This window comes from Protopterus annectens, chromosome 2.part1 (assembly GCF_019279795.1).
Source record: "Protopterus annectens isolate FY-2018-M chromosome 2.part1, PAN1.0, whole genome shotgun sequence".
In the NCBI taxonomy this organism is placed as follows: Eukaryota; Metazoa; Chordata; order Ceratodontiformes; family Protopteridae; genus Protopterus; species Protopterus annectens.
The window spans coordinates 1,200,506,691-1,200,529,246 of NC_056729.1; positions in this window are offsets into that span (position 1 = coordinate 1,200,506,691).

Here is a 22,556-nt window from a genome sequence, read left to right on the forward strand (position 1 = left end):
CATTATTTGTGTTTTCAGGATTTTGGGTTTTTGGGATTTTGAATTTTCAGGCTTTTGGTTTCAGGATTTTGATTTTCAGGCTTATAGTGTTTCAAGCTTTGGATAGGGAACCCTATACATATATCTGTTTAGAAATGTAAAATATGTTCTTGTATAATATTGTACACATTTAGGAGAAAGTGTTGTAATTCATAAAATTATTTGTTAGATTGTTTTTTTAAGTGGAGCTTTTCTCCTGGGGCTTCCACTGAAAATGGACCTGTGTCCAGTCGGACTTTCCCGGTCAACAAATGTAAAATAAAATAAAATAGATGATAAGGAGAAACAAATAACTCCAAAGCTAGTGGTGGTACAGAAGATTGATAGTGTCTGTCTAACCGGTGAAGGTTCTGGGTTCAAGTGCTTTGTCTGGCACTTGATGCAGAGGGTCAAGGCTGTGAGATATAGTTCTGTGGAGCAGGGTTTGATTTCCTTAGCTTTCATTTGTCCTCTCTGTCACCTTGAGCAAGTTATGTAACCAGACAGTGCTTGAGGGCAACTAGACATTTGGGCTAGGCTCCTCAATGGTCTCTTGGAACACAAGCCTATTAATTACCATTGAACCTAAGATGTGGGGGTGAATGACCATATTCAGAACTCACTAGTCCTTGACAAAAGTTCTATAAACTGGGGCAAGCTAGAAAAATGACCACACATCTAGTCCTGAGGAATAGTCTAGTTTGTTGCTGTCTCTCCAGTGGGGATGCCTCATTGAAGAGTTAGAGAGGTTCCATGATGAGGCAAAGCCACCAGATGCTTGATTACCTTATTTTTTGCAAAGGTACCCCTTCTGTTCAGGTTTTTGAGCTAGACTAAATTACGAAGAGGCTTAAACTCTGGTGGTGTTATAAAGACCATGCAAATTGGTCAGTGTCTGCCCCTTCTCCTCCAAATGTTAAGTAACTTCCTGTGAAGCCTTACAAAAGAAGACCTACCTCCAGAACACTGTCTGGAACAACCTGCCTCAGTATCTCCTTGAAGGAGGAGGAGAGATTGATTTACACCATCTGTTAAAGGTATATCCTAGATGCTGCTACACTATTCAGTCCAGAGCCACAATAGTATTCTGCCTAAGGATGACCTAGCAATGTGTCACTTCAGTCCCTGGATGTTTACAAAGGGTTTCAGCCTTCTTAGAAGGTAGACAATTAAAGGCCTACACTGGGGACTATGGGCCAATAAGTGGCATACAGCAAAGTTTCAGGAACATGTGATACTAACCCTTACTAACAGCATATTCATATCCAAGTCTGTCAGTTGTCACAGAAGGTTAAGGTTTGTGTTGTTTCTGTGGTACGCAGTTCTAGTCCCTCAGCCCTCATTTGCCTACTGTGTGACCTTGAACATGTCACTCAATCAAATGGTGCTTCAGGACAACTGGAGTTTGGGCTAGGCTCTTCAATGATCCCCTGGACTGGAAGCCTAGTAACTACATATGAATATTAACAAACTCAATGACACAATATTCATTGACCTTTCAAAGGCTTTAGATACACTAAATCATTACCTGCCAGATAATGAGGTATTTATTCTTTTACTGACTAAACGTAATGTCACTAAGCTGGTTTTTCAGCAACATGCATAATAGACTGTTTTGAGTAACTATAGAATATCAGTCCTAACAGCATAAATTAAAATCAGGTTACTGGGCAGTTCAGTTCTTAGACCACTGTCCATCCATGTTAAAATTCTTGTTACACCACAACAGAAAGACAATCTGTTTTTTTTTTCATGGATGGCATGGTTATTTCTCATTCAGGACTTTCTCCAACAAAAATCAGTAAAACTCTCAACACTAATCGAATTTCTCTTTGCAATTGTCAGGACTAAATGGGGCTCAGAGTCATTCTGGGTATAACCAATTCTGTGCTCTTTAGCACCTATAAAGTGCATATCCAATAAAGTTGGAGCATAACAGGGCAGACGTATGTAAGCACAAGAAAAAATGCAGACTTAAACACTTTGATTACTCATATTCTGCTGCAGACAGAAAAAAAGCAAACAAATCCTCCTGGAAAGAAGTATTACTCTCAGTCCTGCAGCATGCATTACCAGTTACTGCTACCACCTCTGTCAGTGTTTAGAGATTTTAAGTTGTATTCATTACTAGGGAATACCACAGGTAGCAGCATCATTGCTTTACAATCTGGGAGGCTAGTTAGCTACTCATCACCCACACAGTCATACTTGTCATCTTCCCTCTAGTCAGTAAGATGCTGAATTGTGACTATTGCAGTTATGTGCTACGACCATTAAGCACACCACTAGAACCTTGAAATTATCTGAACATTACATATTCTATCTATTCTACCTTTACCATTTCTGCTTTAATACTTTAATCTTAGTTCTCTGTTTCTAGAATGCTGTTGTACTGATATGTAGATTAAGCAATATATTATCTTGTCTGTAAAATGAAACATGGTATTGTAACATAACTAACCTATTGTCATATAACCTGCAGTACTGTAATGCTGAACTTTATAATTTTCTGTGTGATGTTGTAAATTATAACTAGTTATTTACTAACGTCTATCAATTAGATAGTAAGTAAGCATGGAAAGGGGTGGCATTTCTATTTAGGTCCATTGGGGGTTCCCTTCACATCCGTATTTGATTCACAACTGCATGTGGCTCATTGTGCAAGGCCATAAAGGGAGCCCCCACTGGACCCAGACAAAAATACCACCCACTCCACACTTGTTTGCAGACTAATTGAAAGATGCTTTCTACTTAATCCCCATGTGTAAATAGATATGCAGCAAGGTTTTTGATTGTACAGCCAAGACCTAGGGCTTCCCCCATGCCAGGACCAAAAATGCAGCAACAAAAGAACCTTCAATTTGCATTTTTCATAGATTCATAGATTATTACTAGGCTAATTGCCCTTGCAAGCCATTTTAACCCTAGCCAATTATCCCTTGTGAGACTCAAACCCTGCACCTTGTGTTTGTAAGGCAAACACCTTAACCATTAGGCCATCCATTTAGGATACTATAACCTGTTATGATTAAATACGGGAACAAATTGTGTTTTAAACCAACTTTCTGAAGTCTCTTAGCATATGAAAGTGCTCATCCAGGCTTCAAAGAATAAAGCTCTATTTTAACTTCTCAACAGGTCTGAGGAAAATATTTAATTACTTAGCTGAAAGTACTTAGCTGAAAGTATTTTGAACTAACTTAATTATTTAAATGGAAGTATTCTTAAACTGTCGTTTTGAAAACACCACATCCTGAAAGGAAGCATGCCTCTGCACACTAATTTCCCCTTGACTACTTAGTTGAAATGCACTATGGTAGCATAAACTCAGCCAGCTTGGAACTTCACTGGGTAAACACCTAGTGCTTTCACTAGGTGTCACCTATGTGGGAAGCCAGAGTCACCTCCCACCCCCTGGTTGAGTTATCCCACAGCAGCTGTTCACTCACAACATCCCTGGCTAGCTCCTACAGGCAGCTGAGCTTCTAATCAAATTTGTGCCACTTGCATTTTAGAGCTTTATCTATGTATACCATGAGGCTGGCTTAATAATACCACTGTTAGTTTGTGATCTAAGGTTTATTCAAGGTTAGATATGGCTAATCTGCATGTGAAGAAGAAGTCAGCTTCATGATTCAGAAGTTCAAAGAGGAAAACCAAAAAAAAAATCTACCAATGTTTTTAACTAGATCCTACTGTGATATAGCCAAGACTGTGCAGCTTTTGTTTTTCCATGAGTGTGAGTGTGCTATATCTTTAAGAAGCATACAAGGTTGTAGATGCATGTATAAATTCATATTATATATGAAAATATACATACTAAATCTAGAGCACTTGATAATAGTTTTCAATCTTACAAACACTGGCTAATCTACAATGTATGCACTGTACCTGTGTACTATGTATGTATTCTACCTATGTTCTAAATTTCAGCTGTACACCACAAACCTATTAATTACCTTTATTTTTAAATTTTTTTTTTTGTTTATTCTCTCCACTGTAACTGTTTATGTGACGCATATCACTGTAAAACATGTCTCGTGTAATTTGTGTGTATACTGATCATGTCTAAATAACTAAATGTGTGTAATTTTTCTTTGTGGAGCTTTTCTCCCTGGGCCTCTGCTGAAAAAGGGCCTTTTCGGCTCAGTCAGACACCCCCGGTTAACAAATGTAAAATAAAATAAAAAAAAATAAATTCCAGATGCATGCAATCTCTAGTGCCATTTTGAAGGAGCAGCCAGAGAGAGAGAGAGCATGCATGATCACATTTATTAGTTTGTATACAAGTTACATAAGTTAAAGCCAGCAAGCCTCTATAGTGATGTGTTTGTATAAAATAAAGCTGCTTAAACAGAACCCATAAAGACTCTTCTATTGTGTCCTAGATAGGAGAGCGACATGGTGTCAGAACCGGGATCGAAGAGAGAAGAATATTTGGAGGAGCCATGAGGTGCAGAGACGACAGTGAAGATAAAACAAAGAGAAAAGAGCACAAACAGAGCCAGAAAGAATCAAACTGGTTTGGGAGGGTGACCTAATGGTTAAGGTGTTTGCCTTACAAATACAAGGTGCAGGGTTTGAGTTTCACAAGGGATAATTGGCTAGGCTTAAAATGGCTCACAAGGGCAGTTAGTTTAGTACTAATCTATGAACCTATGAAAGGTAATGACAAATAGCATGAACTATTTATTTGACACCAAAGACAAAAAAAAATATTACAAGGGCACAAACTGCATTATCAGGCAAGCGGAAAGCACGAAAAGTTTGTTAACTAATGAAAATGTTTAAAATAAAAGTATTTGATGAAACTATTAACAGTAAGGCAAAAACGAGTATGTTTAAAGCAAAACAAACATGTTTAAAGCAAAGCTGGGCATGTTTAGAGTAAATCAAGCACAAGAAAAGTACATTGGGCATGAAAAGGGCTTAAACAAACAAAACTAATATAATAATAAGAAAAAAGGGCACATTAAGCAAAAATAAATTAAGGTGACTATGTGTTTTGGCAAAGTGCTGTGCTTGGGCATAACTACAACTTTGTATTGTATCAAGGGTGTAACTAAAGTTATTCAAAGTATCTCAAAGTTTGTAAAAGTGCTTAAAGTGTGTGCTTATTACTGTGCATGTATTTCAAAGAGTTTATTTTGCGTAAAATGCAACTAGTTCATGAAATACAGTCAAAGTGTAGCCATTTTGAAAGGTTTCTTGTGCTGGGTGTGTCTATGTGCAAAGTGCCCCCATTACAGAGTGCTTCTTGTACTGTAAAGAGTTGCCTAGCAAGTTACCACCATTTTGGGTATATTTCAGTGTGCTGCATGCAGTTATCCGCAAAGTGCAATTATTTTGAAAAGTTATTGAGTTTTGGGCAACATATGTTCAATTTATTCGCATTGTGCAGTTACTTGACATGTTTCTTACACTGATAAGAGGTGTTTTCTTGCAAAAGATGACATTACAAGAGTATTACAGTGCTCTTGAGTTATTTGGTCACATTGTAAAGTTATCAAATGCTTCTTAAAATGATAGTAAATGACTTTAGCATTTTAGCCTTTCCAATGATATTACAAAAGTACCAAAACCCTTGAGAAGTTATTTTGTAAAGTTCAGTTATTCAAAGGTACTACAAATTTGTTCATTTACATAATTCTGAAAAGCCCAAAAGGTATAAGTTCAGAGCACAAAGGTATTGGGCAAATACAGGCAATAGTTTCCGGCATATGTGCATGTGTGTATGTTTGTGCTTATTTGCAAAACCATTCACTGGTATGTGTTAACATGGCAGACGTATTTCGAAAGCCCCTACCACTTGTATTTGATCATAATATTGCACAGAACTGGAGAATATTTGAGCAAGAGTACGATATTTTTATACAAGCAGCTTATGTAGACAGAGATGCACGCTCCAGGGCATTCATTTTGCTAAAGCTGGCTGGGTCAGAGGCCATAGAAAGAAACTGTTCATTTGTGAATGCACCAACAGTATATGAAGGAGAAAGTGCAGACTGTCATATTGTTGTACAAGTTGAATCAAGGGAAGACCCAGAGTGTTTGAAGCGCAAGTTCAGAGAAATGTGCAACCCCCAGATGAATATAACATTAGAGAGGCATTTGTTTTACACGAGAGATCAGAAACCAGGAGAAGCATTTGCAGTTTATATAACTGACTTGAGAAACAGAGCTAAAAATTGTTGGTTTGGTGATTTAATGGATGAGCTGATAAAGGACAGGGTTGCATGTGGTATTAATAGCGCTGCTGTGAGAAAGATTTTACTTCATGTCAATGATTTAATGTTGAGCAAAGCCATAGAGATTTGTCAAATCCATGAGGTGACAGAAACACACACAAGTATGCTTGTGAGTGACAAGAGCATGGTTTCAATTGGCTCCAGAGCAAATGCAGACAGTATGCAACACGTGGCAAACAAGAGCAGGCCTAAGCATGTGGCAGCTACAGGGGTTTCCAAAGAAGGCATGTGGCTTTCCAGAAAGTTCTACGAAAGGAGCTTGCACCAGCACAGTGCAGTACAAGCATGAATAAGCAAAACCCAAATTTAGCTTTATTGTTGACTGTTGCAATTGTGGTACGAATCATGAGTCTAAAAGAGAGAAGTACTTAGCATTTGGTCAGCAATGCCACAAGTGTAAAAAAAATGGAACCATTTCCAAAAGTTATGTAAATCAAGCAAGCCTCACACAGCTGTAAAGAAAGGTCACACAAAAAAGCAAGTTGATCAAGTAGAGCCGAAGCAGTCAGCTTTCTACGTAGATGGTGTATCAGTGCTTGGTGAAAGAGTTGATACAGTGAACTTATTAACAAGAAGTGAAGTGTTTTGTACTGTCCGGACTAATGGAAAATCCACAGAGCTCAAAGTACACACTGGTTCAAAGTGTAATGTTATGTCAGCAGACACATTTGGTAGAGTGAGAACTAATGAACACCTCAATGCAATCAGTGCTGTGAGACATGTTGCTTATGGAGGTGAAGAAATTCAAACCGAAGGTTCAGTGATGCTTTCATGTTATTTGGCCAAGAACTGCTACAACTTATTTGTTTATTTTTATTTAGTTAGTTGACATTTGTTAACTGGGTTAGTCCATCTGAGCCAATGGCCCATTTTCTGTGGAGACACAAGGAAAAAGGCCCAGCAATACAAACATAAAAATATAGCATAGTAGGCAACATACAAAACCCAAGAAAAACAGTGCAGCAATACAACATAAGCAAAAATTACATATGCAATAATCAGGTGAAATGAATAACTGTAATTAAAATAAAACAAAATGAAGTAAATACAACTAGTACATTTAAGCATTTACAATAATGACATATCTTTCCTAGGTAGCATAATGTAGTATTTGTCTAGTGAGCAGATTAGTCATTAAATTTTTAGATGTAGACAGGTAGTGAAAAGAAAAAGAAAGGAAAATGCAGATTATAGAAGATTTAGGCAAGGACAAGCTTTTGAGTTCAGAAAATAGTGCTTAATTTCACTTTTAAAGTAGATGGAACTAGTGATGCTATGAATGTAAGATGGTAGCCTATTCCATGCAAGGGACACAGAATGTTTATAGAGGAGTTTACCAAACGTTTTGTTGGGTTTACACATGTCTAGAAGGAGCTGGTTGGAACTACAAGAGACTGGGTTGGGAATACTAAGGTAGACAGTGATGGGCAGGCTAGCGGTTTGTTGAGTAGGGAGTGTGTGAGCTGCAGCTGGGCAAGTAGTGGAGTGTGTGAGCTGCAGCTGGGCAAGTTGTAAGAGCTGGGGGAATTCTAGCCATTGAAGCTGTTTCAGGGCAAGGCAATGATGGGATTTATAAGGGTGGTTACTGGTGAATCTGGATGTGTTATTGTAAGCCTGTTCTAGTTTGGAGAGAAGGTTTGACTGGAGATAAGTTAGTATAAGGGAGACATAGAGGAGACATGGAAGGAGATAGGCTTAGGCAAGGGTGGATTTGGAGTTGGGAGCAAGAAATTTCTTATTCCTGTAGACAAGACCCAGTTTCATGTTAGTTTTTTTGATACAGTGTTGGATATGGATGTCAAATTTGAGTTGGTCATCGATTATTGTACCCAGTAACTTAGTGTGAGGTTCACCTTTGATAAGAGTGTTATCTAGTGAAGAAACAGTAAAGGTGGATTTAAGGTAGTGGAGAGTCTGGGGAGAAATAGTAGGAGCTTACTTTTTTGATGTTGAGTATAAGTTGATGCTCTGTAAGCCATTTTTCCACAAATGAGGAGTTTTGGGTGATAGAAGTTTAGAGATGTTGTCAGCACAAGAGAGAAGAGTAGAGTTATTGGTGTACTGTATGAGGGAGGAGGTGTTACAGAAGGAGCAAAGATAATTGGTGAAGATGTTGACTAGATGGGGGCCAAGGATTGAGCCTTGAGGGTCACCAGTTTGGATAGGTAGGAAAGTGGAGCAAGCAGATTGACATCTGACAGACTGGAGCCTATTTGATATATAGTTAGAGAACAAGTGAATAGTAGAGGGGGAGAGATTAAGGTCAGTAAGCTTAGTGAGTAGATTGGAATGGGAGACAGTATCAAAAGCTTTAGAGAGGTCAAGAAAGAGGCAAGACATGAGGAGGTTTTTGGCCCTGGCTTCAGCAACAGTGTGAGTGAAGGATAGAAGGGCAGTGAAGGTGCTGTGGTGTGGCCTAAAACCATATTGAGTAGGGGTTAGAAGATTTTCATTAATAAGATGAGTTAAAAGCTGATTGTGAATACATGTTTTGAAGATTTTGGATAGAGGAGATAGGATGACAATGGGTCTGTAGTTAGAGGGCTCAGTGGAGTTACTTCCTTTGTGAGGTGGAATGGTTTAGAAAGATTTCCAGATGTCGGCGACAGTAGACTCTTAGATCTATTTATTAGGATAGAGACAGGATAGGCTATGGAATGAGCAGACAGTTTAAGAAAGAGGGGAGAGAGGTTATCGGTAGAGGGAGAACAAGGTTAATGTTTTAGTAGAAGTGACTTGATGTAGGCAGTGGAGACTGGGCTAAGAGAGAAAGGGGTTGTGTTGCATGTGTAGTGAGTGGAGTGAGGGTGGTTATGGCTTTGGGAAGGTTGAGTAAGTTTTTGAATAGATTCAATGAAGTGGCATTCTAAGGGAGAATGATTAGGGTAGGGGTTGGGGGTGGTAGGTTGACCTGGATTTAAGCTTTTATTGATGGTATGCCATAATTTGTTTGGGTTAGACTTTTGGGAGAACTGGGGATTATAAAAGTAATTTTTCTTGTCTTTGTTAATTGTTGTTTTTGCTAGATTTCTAAGTTCTTTATATTTTTGTAGGAATGTTGCCAATTTAGGTTTTAGCCATTTTTCCAGTTTTTGTCTCTTTCTTTCATGAGAGATAGGATGTTTTTGGTGAGTCAAGGTGAGTAGTTGGGCTTTGATTCTCACATTTCTAAGAGAAGCTAAAGAATGAAGTACATCAAGAAAAATGTATTAAAGTGTAGAACGGCTTCATTAAGAGGGAGGTACATAAGGAAGCCACAGTTTATGGAAGTGAGCCCGTTATTGAAAGTTTCAGGACTGAAAGAAGAAAGCTTGAGACACACTCTAAAATGGTGGAATTTAGGTATTTGGGAAGAGTAATGTTTGACTTGGATAGGGAGGTGGTCTCTTAGGGAGTTGAGCAGGGCAATGGGGTCATGATATAGGGTGGTGTCAGAGGCAATAATCTAGTCCTAGGTGGTCCCTTGTGTGTTGCTGCTGTTGTTGAAGTGGGTAAGAGTTGTGATAAGTTGATGGAAGCTATGTAGGTTGATTTGAAGGGAGGAAGAGGTAGAGGATAGTTTTTGCCAGTCGATATTTATATCACTTAGTAGTAAGGTCTCATAATGAATATTAATAGAAATCCATGCTAAATAGATTCAAGGATGGGAATGTTGTTTCCAGGTGGGATATAGATAGAGGGAATGGTGAATTTCTTATAGGGTTGAGGTAACAGTTTAGAAGTAGTAGTTCAGCTGGTTGAAGGTTAGGCAAAGATATTGGCAGGGGAGATAGGTTAAGGTATTCCGAATACATAATTTTGACACTTTCACCTTTTTTGGTAGTTCTATCTTGACAATAGATGTTGTAGTGGGGAGGTAGTATTTCAGTGTTAGAAATATGTGGTTTTAGCCAAGTTTGAGATAGGGCCAGGCTGTGTGGTGACTGGTGGGTGATCCAGAAGTGTAGTTCTATAACGTTATTAGGTAAACTTTGCATGTTAATAGCAAAGATAGAAAAATGTTTACTGAGACATGTGTTTGTTGTGATTGGGCTAGATGGGCCTGGATTGGGGTGGATGTCACTGGAAGATAGTAAATTGTTAGAAAAAGTGGAAGGTTTATTTGCATAAAGGTAAAAGCCAGTAGGTTTGTATTTAGATTTGAAGGATGCGATAGAGACAGAGAAAATGTTGATTTTAATGAGGTGTGTGTAGGAAGATTTAAAGAGAGAGAGGGGAAATTAGGAAGGGCAGGGATGTTCCTTGTGGGGGTGCAGGAAAAGTGTAGGTTGAGGATGAATGTGAAAAATTAAGGTGGAATGAGATAATGATAGTAGAAGGATGACAGACAGGTAAACGTATGTGGGGAAGAGGTTATTTACTAGGTAGGATAGGGGTGAGAAATAAGATAAAATGATAAATAGAGAGTATTAAGGAGAGATTAATTTACAAGGTAGAGAGGAGTGAGCAAGAAGGGGGCATTAGTACATTAAGGGAAGGTAGAATAAAAGGCTGGAGATATACTAAGATGCTGTGAGTGTAAGGGAGATAATGAGAGGGGAGATCAGAGAGTGAGGTTGTGGAGTGGGTAGGTATAAAAAGTAACTGATATATTAGTGGATGTAGGAGAGGGATAGGAAGCTATTTGGAGAGGAGTGGTAGGAAGTTTACAGGGGACAGAGTAAGATTAAAATAGTTGGAAGGAAACCACAAACAGAAAATGAGAGTAGAGCTAAGAGAGTTGACACTACGGTAGTGACTAACTTATTGATGGCAGAGACAGACAAACAGGCAAGGTTTTTAACAAACAGGTGAATGTACGGGGATTCTCAATGGTATGCAGGTATCCTTTACAGTAGAAAAGGTAAGACTAATTTGTGGTATGAGCTTGGAACATATTTTAGTTTAAACTGGCTATACAGTAGATCACAGGTGTTATTCCAGGAGTTGCAGCAGTATCTGTAAAGAAGGTAGAAGTAATTTGGAAGGGAAGACACTTTGCTCTTCAAACCTAGGGGAAATAGTGTGTTGAGCTATAAAAGCTAGGAAAAAGAAACAAGAGAAGTACTATAAGCACCTACTGATAACAGCTAGAGAGGAGTTAGTTGAGATATCATATGAAAAAATAAATACACACACACACACACACACACACACACACACACACACACATATATATATATATATATGTGTGTGTGTATATATATATATATATATATATATATATATTTATATATATATATATAATACAACTTGTTATTCTATGTAGTCCGAAGGCCAGTCCAATCTTTATTGGGTCTCAAAGATAGTTTAAGACTGAATTTGGTTTCTTTTGATAAAGATGTTCATCATGTAAGTGCATTCCTGAGTTCTAATTCCTCTGAAGTCATTTCCTCAGAGTATGCTGATGTTTTCGAGGACAAGTTAGGCAAACTTCCAGTTGTGAATTCTATGAATTTAGACCCAGAGGTCATTCCAGTAATCAGACCAGCAAAAAGAGTTCTGGTAGCTATGCAAGATAAAGTTAAGGCTCAGTTTGAATAAATTAGTGCAGCAATGTGTAATTTGTCCAGTCACAATACCAACTGAATGGGTGTTGTCCATGGCAGCCGCTCACAAAAAGGGCTCAGACAAAATCAGAATATGCATTGACCCAAGAGATCTGAACAAAGCATTGAAGAGACCATATCATCCAATGTGCACAGTTGAAGTTAGAGCTCTAATACCGAATACCACTGTATTTTCTGTTTTGGATGCAAAGAGCTTGTTTTCGCAAGTGATAGTGGATCACAAATCCTCATTTCTAACTACTTTTGGTACACTGTTTGGCAGATACAGATTCCTAAAGATGCCATTTGAAATAAATTCTGCAAGTGAAGTTTTTCAGCATGCAATGGAGCAATTTTTTGGGGGGGGTTATCCTTGTCCCATAATAGTAGATGATCTATTGGCTGGAGGTAATGGTGAAGCAGAGCATGACAGAAACCTCAAGAAAGTTCTAGACACAGCATGTGAAGTAAATTTGAAGCTCAGTCCTCTGAAGTGCAAATTCAGACTTCCAGAAGTTCCATATGTAGGACATTTGTTTACGAGTACAGGCTTGAGACCAGACCTGACCAAACAAGCAGCTGTTCTTGTGATGTCAACACCAGATAATGTACAAGCTTTATAGCATTTCCTGGGCATGGTCAAATATTTAGGCAAATTTATACCAAACGTCAGTGAATTGACAGCACATTTAAGAGAACTCATATGCAAAAATGTTGCATGGTCATGATTGGAACAGCACCAGAAGGCATTTGAAACCCTCAGGCAGAAAACTGCCACCCCACCTATGTTACGATACTATGATGTGAACAAACCAGTTACTTTTTCCTGTGATGCATCAAAATTTGGTCTAGGCTCAGTTATACTTCAAAAGGGCAGACAAGTAGCCTATGCATCTAGAACACTAACCCAAACTGAAATGCAGTATGACCAGACTGAAAAGGAGTTTTTGGCAATAGTATTTTCATGGTCCAAGTTTCATGATTATATTTATGGTTGAGCTATTCAGATTAAAACTGACTAACTTCTATTTACTATTCTAAAGAAGCCTATCCATTCCACTCCAGTGAGATTATAAAGAATGATGCTCATATTGCAAAAGTACAATTTCAAAATGGTCTACACAAAAGGCAAATTGCTCTGTCTCCTGATACCTTATCCAGATCACCCAGAAATACAACAGAACAGCTTGACGCAGAGAATTTTGACTTTGATGGGATGCCAGTGCATAATTTTTCCACCACTAGACTTGATAATGTAAGAGATCACACTCAGACTGATTCATTGTTAAAAAAAAACTGAATCACTATATTAATGTTGGATGGCCGTCAAAGCAATCTAGTGTACCACCTGAAGTGCAAACGCATTTTCCTTGCAGAGATGAATTGTTGATGGAAGATGGCATTATTTTCCAAGGTCCTAAAATTGTTGTTCCTGCTTCCTTACAAGAAGAATATATCCAGATTTTGAATTGTGGTCACCCAGGGTCCATATCCATTAAGAGAAGAGCTAGAGGATTAGTATTTGGCTTTCGTTACCAAAAGATATTGATAGAATACTTTCTTCTTGTTCAATATGCAATAGTACTAAACCACATTTGTAAAAGAGTATCACTTCAGCTAAGTCCAGTTCTTGAACTACCTTAGTCTACTGTGGCAACTGAGTGGAACAATCAATACTGTTTAGTTTTGGTAGACTCTTATTTGAATTGGTTTGAGATTGATCTACTACCTAACCTAACATTCACTGCTGTTATTACTTAGTTGAACCATCATTTCTCAGTTCATGGTAGTCCACACAAACTTTTTTCTGACAATGGTACTCAATTCACTAGCCAGTTGTTTCAGAAATTTGCAAAAGAATGAGACTTTGTACATGTCACTAGTAGTCCTGAATATCCACAGTCCAATGGTTTCGCTGAATGTGCAGAGTGCAAAACAATTACTTGAAAGGTCAAAGTGTGACAATATCAATGTGTTCTTGAATCTACTTAATCTCAGAAGCATACCATGTGATGATATTCTTGGCTCCCCTGCTCAAAGACTACCATCCAGGCAAACTAGAACTACGCTACCTATTTTTTCCAGTTTGTTGCAGCCTAAACCTCAGAACAATAAAACCATCAAGGGTCAATTGTTCAATTAGTGTAATATCCAAAATCTAGTTACAACAGATTGAGCAGATTACTTTGTCCATTGAGGGAAGAGGAGATGGTACAAATTCAGACAACAAAAGGTTTTGATTGAATAGGACAGATTACAGGCATCTGTGCCAAGCCGAGATCCTACTGGTAGACTCCAAGAATGTGGAGTATAGGAGGAACCATACACGACTTCTTCCTGTACCAGAATCATTATCATTGCAATCACAACATTGTTTCTGTGATGCAGACTCTAAGTCTAAGAGTGAATCAGACACAGTTTCCAGACCCAAATGTGTTCAAAATACTGATTCCATTCCAGAAAAATGGTTCAAACATTCCACAGGTCAACCATTTTGCAAAAACTGTTACATTTGCTAAATCTAATTCCCAGTTTTATGTCACACAATATGGACGGGTATCTAAGCCTAGTGTGAAATATGCAGTAACGTGGACTTGATTGTATATACATCTTGTGGCCTGCTACAGATCACCCTCCATGATGCAGGACCACCACTCCGCCTTTTTGGAGACACTGGAAAACATGAAGGTCCTACTGAACACCCTGATATTGGGTGATTTCAATTACCTTACCATTAACTGAGAAAACTACTTGAGTACAAACTCCCAGGCTCAGTGCTTCCTGGAATTTATCAACTCAAATGCTCAGGATCAGCTGGTAAACTCCCCTACCAGAGGCCACAACATATTGGACCTGGTCATCACCAACATGGGCGACAGGTGTTCCGCACCAAAGGTCAACCTGTCACTGGTTAGATCAGACCATAAACTAATCACTCTGGATGTCCACACCCCACCAACACCCCCAACCAAGGAAACCCTAGTGAAAAACTTTTCTAAAGCAAACTTCACCTTACTTAAGGCAGAGGTGGTAAGTTTCACAGCTCTCACACTAAACGATAACACTGCCCAAGATGCAGAATCCTTTGCAATTGCACTCTATGAGCACCTACAAGGATGCATGGATCATGTCATCCATAGAAAAACCAAGACTCACTCTCCTAAGAGAAGGAAACCAGTCTGGTGGACCCCTGCCATAAACAGGTTATACAACAAAAGGAGGAAACTAGTTCAGAAAAAAAGCAAATCCCAAGAAGGAAAGACATCCCTGATCAGTATCAGTAAGAAACTAAGGTCCCTCATAAAATCATCCAAGGCTAACTTCGAAAGAAAAATAGCCAAGAATTTGAAAGATAACCACAAAGCCTTCTTTAGCTATGTCAAGAATATAAGTGGCAACTCGCAGACATGCTCTGAGCTAGTGCAAAATAGCACAAAATCTACTGAACCTACTGATATTGACAACATCCTGGCAGATAGATTCAGTGCAAACTTCACCTCCCTCTCACCATCAAAAGGGCCCACAACAATACCGGAAAAGTGTAGTGTCCCGGAAATCACAGAAGCACAGGTGAAAATAGCCCTTTCAAAAGCCAAAAACACAGCATCATTGGGGCCAGATGGTGTCCCAGGCAGCGTCTTGCATGAACTACAGAATGAACTAACCCCCCCACCTAAACACGCTGTTCAACCTCACCCTCTCCACAGGCTATGTGCCCATAGAATGGCGCACAGCAACGGTTATTCCGCTCCACAAAGGAGGGGCTACAACTGACCCTGGTAACTATCGCCCCATAAGCCTGACTAGCCTGGTCTGCAAGTCTATGGAGCGCATCATCATGGAACTCATTAACAAAGACATTGGGAACCTCCAAACACTTGACCCGACCCAGTTCGGCTTTAAGGACAAATCATGCCTACTAAACCTGATTGACTTCTTCGAGACAGTCACCAAGGCCATAGACAAGGGAAAGGTGGTTGACACAGCCTACCTCGATCTTGCTAAGATGTTCAACACCATTCCTCACTCGGGTATTATAGAAAAACTCACCAGCCTGAACATAAACCCCTATATCACAAGATGGGTTGCCAACTGGCTTACAGACAGAACTCACATGGTAAGAATAGCGGGCTCCATGTCCGACTCTAAACCAGTCACAAGTGGTGTCCTGCAAGGCTCGGTCTTGGGACCCCTACTGTTCGGCATATACTTCTCAGAAGTACAGGCAAACAGGAGGACTATGGCTAACCAAGTTCGCTGATGACTGCAAACTGGGAGCCATAACTGACTCTACGGCTGACACGGATATTCTTCTAAAAGGCCTTACTGAGACAGACACCTGGTGTCAAAGTCATGGCCTCAAGCTAAATGCCAGAAAATGCATAGTCATCCAGTTTGGGAAAAACAAAACACCCACAAATTACCACATAGGCAGCAGCCCCCTTAATACAGAAGAGGTAATAAGAGATCTGGGGACCCAGGTAGATAGTAATCTCTCCTTTGACAATCATATTGCCAAAGTAGCTAGGAAATCCTTCTATGTGGCCCATCTAATTACTAAAGGGTTTGCATCTAGAAATAAAGAGGTTATATAGTGCCCCTCTACACATCACTCACCAGACCCATCATAGAGTACAGTGCCCCATTTGGGATGTACCTCACAAGACACTTCCAACAGCTGGAAAGACCACAAAAGCACCTCACCAAGAGGATTACTGGACTCAAACATATGTCCTATGCAGCCCAACTGAAAAAACTCCGGTTGTACTTAGTGGCATATCGCTTACTCAGAGGTGATCTCTGCCTGACTTACAAAGCCATGTCCAGCTCAGAATTGATGGACATGCTCCACCTAAAGAAATCCAAGTCACTGTGAGCCACGTGCTCTAGTGAGCTAAACCTCACCACAACAATAAATAGAATATGCTGGAGGGATAGATTCCTGTCACAGAGACTCCCCATGCTTTGGAACAAAATTCCAAACTACATTAGGCAGGGCCCCTCACTAACACTCCTCAAGAGAAACCTTGACAAGTGGATGGGTAACAGAAACTACACCCCTGGGATCACTTCATTGGCTCTGCTTGACAGAGGCTCAGTTAATTAATCAGTGGGGTGGTAAAAGCCGACACACTCTGGCTAGGCTTATAAATGCCCTCGGGCAGATAGCCTAGTACCTACCTATGAACCTATCTGTATTTAGTATAGCAATAACCCATGCCTGGGTGTGGGTAATGCTAAATTTACCCACGGTTGGCGTGGTTTAGTCCCCGAGGCCTGCCCCGAACCAAACAAAGCCAACCGTCCAGAAGTGGTTATTGCTATTATATGACATTATTTAAGAAAAGAAACTATTACTTTTCTTAAATAATAATGCCTGTTTGCTGCCCTTCCGCAGATGTCTGGCATATCAGAGCTATGGGCAAAGCAATGGAGAAAGCAAGATCTCCGTTGCTTTTTAGTGTTTCGCTATGTTAAATGAGTTTAACATTGCGAGACAGTTAAAATAAGCAACGGAGATGTCCATTGCTTATTTTAAAACTGTCTCGCTATGTTAAACTCATTTAACATAGCTTAAACACAAAAAGCAATGGAGATCTTGCTTTCTCCGTTGCTTTATGTTAAATGGGTTTAACATAGAGATCTCCGTTGCTTATTTTATGTTAAACCCATTTAACGTTATACTAATGGAAAAAGTCCGGTGACCGGACCTTTTCCATTAGTATAACTTGGCCAATCAGCGCATGGTATAATATTGTATAATGCATGACTAAGGATTACCTGTGATTTTTGCATGCCAAATAGTCTCATAACAATTTTATGAGAATTTCTCAAAGAGAGAGGATGTCAATCAGAGTGCAAGTGTGAGTGTGCTATATCTTTAAGAAGCATGCACGGCTGTAGTGCATGTATAAATTCCAGACATGTGCAATCCCTAGTGCCATCTTGAAGAAGCAGCCAGAGAGAGAGAGCATGCATGATTACAATTGTTAGTTTGTATACAAGTTAATAAAAAATGAAGTAGTGAACTAGTCCCCCTGACACACTTCAGCAGTGTTCCCAAAATGATCGAAGGAAGCAGCGAAACGATAAAATCCTGTTATTAAGCAATAAAATCACTGATAAAATAACTGGTAAGTGCATTCATTTAATAAAGTATTAAACTTCATCACACACCATGTTCTTTACATCACTTCCTTATATACTCAAGGGGGGGGTGGGGCAGTCATTATGAGACCGGATATGTACAACAGCAAAATGAATGAACTATTAGAGATGGAAACATATGAGGAGACTACACTTAATGAACTAAATGAACCAATATAGGAAGATTCACACTCATTTAAGTGATATTTTCCTGGAAAAGGAGGACAGATATACACCTATACAACTATCTCAACATTCTGACCCCTAGAATACCAGTGTTTTTTGGAATCCCCAAAATCCATAAAAGTCTACACCATCCCCCTATGAGACCTTTAGTGGACGGGAGGGATTCAATAACCTCAGCTTGTGCACAATATTTAGATTTTGAATTTAAAAAAAAATACTAAAAGAACTTCAGATTTGTAAAGACTCATGGACCTTTTTGGCTTCCTTAAAAAAATACAATATAATCAAACAGATATACTGGTGACTATAGATGTATGTGACCTTTATACAGTTATACCGCAGGAGTCAGGACATTGGACTGGAGTGGGTCCATGAAATACTTACTGAACATAGGACCCCCCCATGACACTATTACCCTAATTTTGGAGCTATTAGAGCTGGTACTTAATTATATAACATTGAACAAGTACTACTTACAGAAAAAGGGTATGGCCATGGGTTCACCTTGTGGTGGGGCATATGCCAATGCAGTCATGGTGTATTGGGAAAAACATTTTGTTTTTCAGTCCTCCTATAACAACTTCAGCTCTATTCAGTAGCATAAAGCCTGCTCAGAGGTGATCTCTGCCTGACGTACAAGGCCTTGTCCAATCAGGATCTGATGGACATGCTCCACCTCAAAAAATCCAAATCCATCAGGACCACGAGAGCTAAAGACTTAAATCTCGGCACAAGTATGAATAGGACATGCTGGAGGGATAGATTCATAACCCAGAGGCTTCCCATGCTTTGGAACAAGATCCCAGTTCTTATTAGGCAGAGCCCCTCGATGGCTCTCTTCATGAGAAATCTTGATGAGTGGATGGGAGATCGTACGTTCACCCCAGGGGTCACATCTGTGTCACTGCTAGATAGGGGCACAGTAAACTAATTCTATTATATAAGGGGACCTTCATTGTGTCACTACTAGAAAGAGGCACAGTATTCTAAATTTATTCTGTACATTTTTGTACCATTTCATGGGGTGGCAAAAGCCACATCACTATGGCTAGGCTTACAAATGCCCCAGGGCAGATAGCCTAGTACTATACTATGAAACTATGAAACATATCACAGGTTCCAGGATGATACTTGCCTTATATGGAAAGGATCACTGGCTATATTGGAGCAATTCCTGGAATATATAAATAACACCACTTCATTCTTTAAATTTACTTGGAATGTGAACTTCAACTTTATTAATTATTTGGATGTTCACTTATTTAAGGATGAAGTGAAAGGGAGATATATGACCACAATTCACAGGAAAGAGACTTATTCTGTTTCCTTCACTACAGTAGTTCACACCCCCAGCATCAAAAAGGTCTGTAGTGAAGGGACAGTTAGGGCAGCTCGAATGGTCACCAGACACAAAGATTTTATTCAGGAGTGTAACACTTTACGCTCAATGTTCCTTAAAAGAGCATACCCCATAGAATTAATCGATGACTTGATTCAGGAACTCATAAGAAAAAGAATGAATGGACATTTTCAGCCCATTCTGGGAGATGAAAGTCATCTTACAGACACAATAGCAGAAAAAAAGAAGTTATGTTCTTACCATAACGTTCCATGTGGAGTGTTCATCTCGCCTTTGTTCTTACACGTGGGTTCGGAGCCGATCCTCGGCTCCGAGTCGGCCGCATAGCAAAGCTCTGCATCTTAGAGAAGCTCGAGAGCAGACTATATCCCACAATCCTCCCTGCCATTACTCAGATCTAGTTTGCAAGTAAACCAGACCAACCAAAAACCTCAGGTGCTAAGGCTACACACTGCCACAGAACTCAGAGACACTCTCTCACTTAACAAATTAACTAAGGGTAGTGAAATATACCCCATGAGGCAAGAAACAATATACCCGGAAAGGGTTAAGGCATTTCAACCAGACTCTAGTCCTACTCGTTCTTCCAGACACGTGAGGGAGGGAAGGGAGGGAATGTAAGAACAAAGGCGAGATGAACACTCCACATGGAACGTTATGGTAAGAACATAACTTCTTTATGTGAGTGTGTTCAATCTCGCCATATGTTCTTACACGTGGGTAGCGTCCCTAGCTCTGTCACCCCGAGTGACTCATGGAAGAATGTTCCTAAGCACAGTGGAACCAAAAGATGTCCTGTCTTTGGAGGCTTTGTCAACCCTATAATGAGCGATGAAAGTATGTGGTTTAGACCACGTGGCTACTGCACAAATTGTGTCCAAAGGCAGACGTGCTGCATGAGCCAAAGAAGTGGAAACGGATCTGGTAGAATGGCCCTTAGGTTTGGCAGGCAAGGCCTGATTCGACTTCGAATATACAAAGGCTATACAATCAGTAAGCCATTTAGATAGTGTACGTTTTGTAACTGCCATGCCCTTTTTATTGTCTGCAAACGCGACAAAAAGCTGATTTGTTTTCCTGTAATCTTTAGTCCTATCCAAATAAAATCTTAGTTGTCTGTGGACATCCAACTTGTGCAGCATATACTCCAACTTGCTGGTATGGTTCTTGAAAAAGGTAGGGAGTTCTATGGACTGGTTAATATTCGTGACAGAACATACTTTAGGAAGGAAAGATGGATTTGTTCGCAAGGAGACTCCATCTGGGTGGAAAATTAAGTAAGGCTGCCTGACTGATAGTGCTTGCATCTCTGAAACTCTTCAAGCTGAAGTAACAGCTACGAGAAAAAGTGTCTTCCACGACAAGAACTTCAGGAGGCAAGACGAGGCTGGTTCAAATGGTGGCAACATTAGTTGTGACAATAATAAATTTAAATTCCATGGGAATAAAGGGTCTCTGACGGGTGGTCGAAGATGGAAGGATCCTTTCATAAAAGCCTTACAAAGCCTGTGGGACATAATAGGAGAACCGTCCTCACCAACATGGTAGTTGGATATGGCCACCAACTGTACTCTTAGTGTGGAAGTAGAGGCTCCTTTGTGAAAAAGGATAGATAGAAATTCTAGAACTTTATGTAAAGGAGCTACTAGGGGGTCCAAGTGTTGGCTAGATGCCCAGTATACAAAGCGTTTCCATTTACTCCTGTAGAGTTTTGTAGTGGAAGCTTTATGAGAGGCAACCAGTATGCGTTGAACTGCCGGAGAAAGTAGATAAGACCTGGCTAGGCAGGGAAGTGGAGCAGCCAAGCTGCTAGTTTGAGGGATAGAAGAGACGGGTGAGGAACTCCCGACGAATGGGTCAGTAGATCTGGTACAGGGTCCAGGATCCACGGTTCCTCTGTTTGATGGGCTCGAAGAAAGGGGAACCATATCTGTCGAGGCCAGAATGGGGCTATGAGTATAATTGTCCTTTCCAGGTTCATGGCCTTCTGAAGAAATTTGGGAATCAAGGGGGTAGGTGGAAATGCATATAGGAGACCCGGGGGCCAATCGTGTATCAGTGCATCCCTGAGGACACCCCCCCGGAGGGGGTAGTAGGGCAAAATAGCTTCTGCATTTGGCATTCATCGGGGAAGCAAATAGATCGCAGCAAGGCTGGCCCCATCTGCGGAAAATTCTTTCCGCCACCTGTGGATTGAGGGACCACTCGTGAGGTAACAGGATGGCTCTGCTCAACCTGCCCGCAATGACGTTGGATGACCCCGGGATGTGCGTTGCTATCAGAAAGCAACCCGTGGACTCTGCCCATTGCCAAATTCTCATGGCCTCTCTGCATAATGGGTAAGATCTGGTTCCCCCCGTTTGTTTATGTACCAGACTACAGACATGTTGTCTGAACTGCTACTGTTCCTAGAGGTAGGAGGGTTTGAAAGTGTTGCAACGCCAGGAACACCACCCTCATTTCCAGAACATTTATGTGCAGGTTGTACTCCATGTTGGACCATTCCCCTTGGACTGTTCTTCCCTGAAATAGTCCCCCCCACCTATCAGAGAAGCGTCCGTGGTTATCGTGGCCATTGGATTGGGTAGAATAAATGGACGACCCATAGTGAGGTCCTGACTGTACACCCACCATGAGAGGTCTTGTTTGCAAGAATCTGTTATCAGAATCTCGTGTGCTAGGGGTAACTGCTGGAACGACCACTGCGTGAACAGCAGCCATTGGAGGACGACCACTGCGTGAACAGCAGCCATTGGAGGAGCCTCATGTGCAATCTCCCCATAGGAACTGCAATCAGGGACGCTGCCATGAGTCCCAAAACCTTCAACACTAGTTTAGCCGGGGCTTTCCTGCTTTGCAGTAGAAGAAGAACCTGTTCCTTGAGGGATGAAGCCCTTATTGGAGGGAGCTTTACCAGTGTTAAATGTGTATCCAGGTCTGCTCCGATGAATGAAATATGCTGTGAGGGCAGTAAGGCAGATTTTTCGAAGTTTATGGAAATCCCTAGGTGGGAACAAAGGTTGACTGTGTAGTCTCTGGCTTGTATGAGGCGACGCTCGGTGGTGGCGG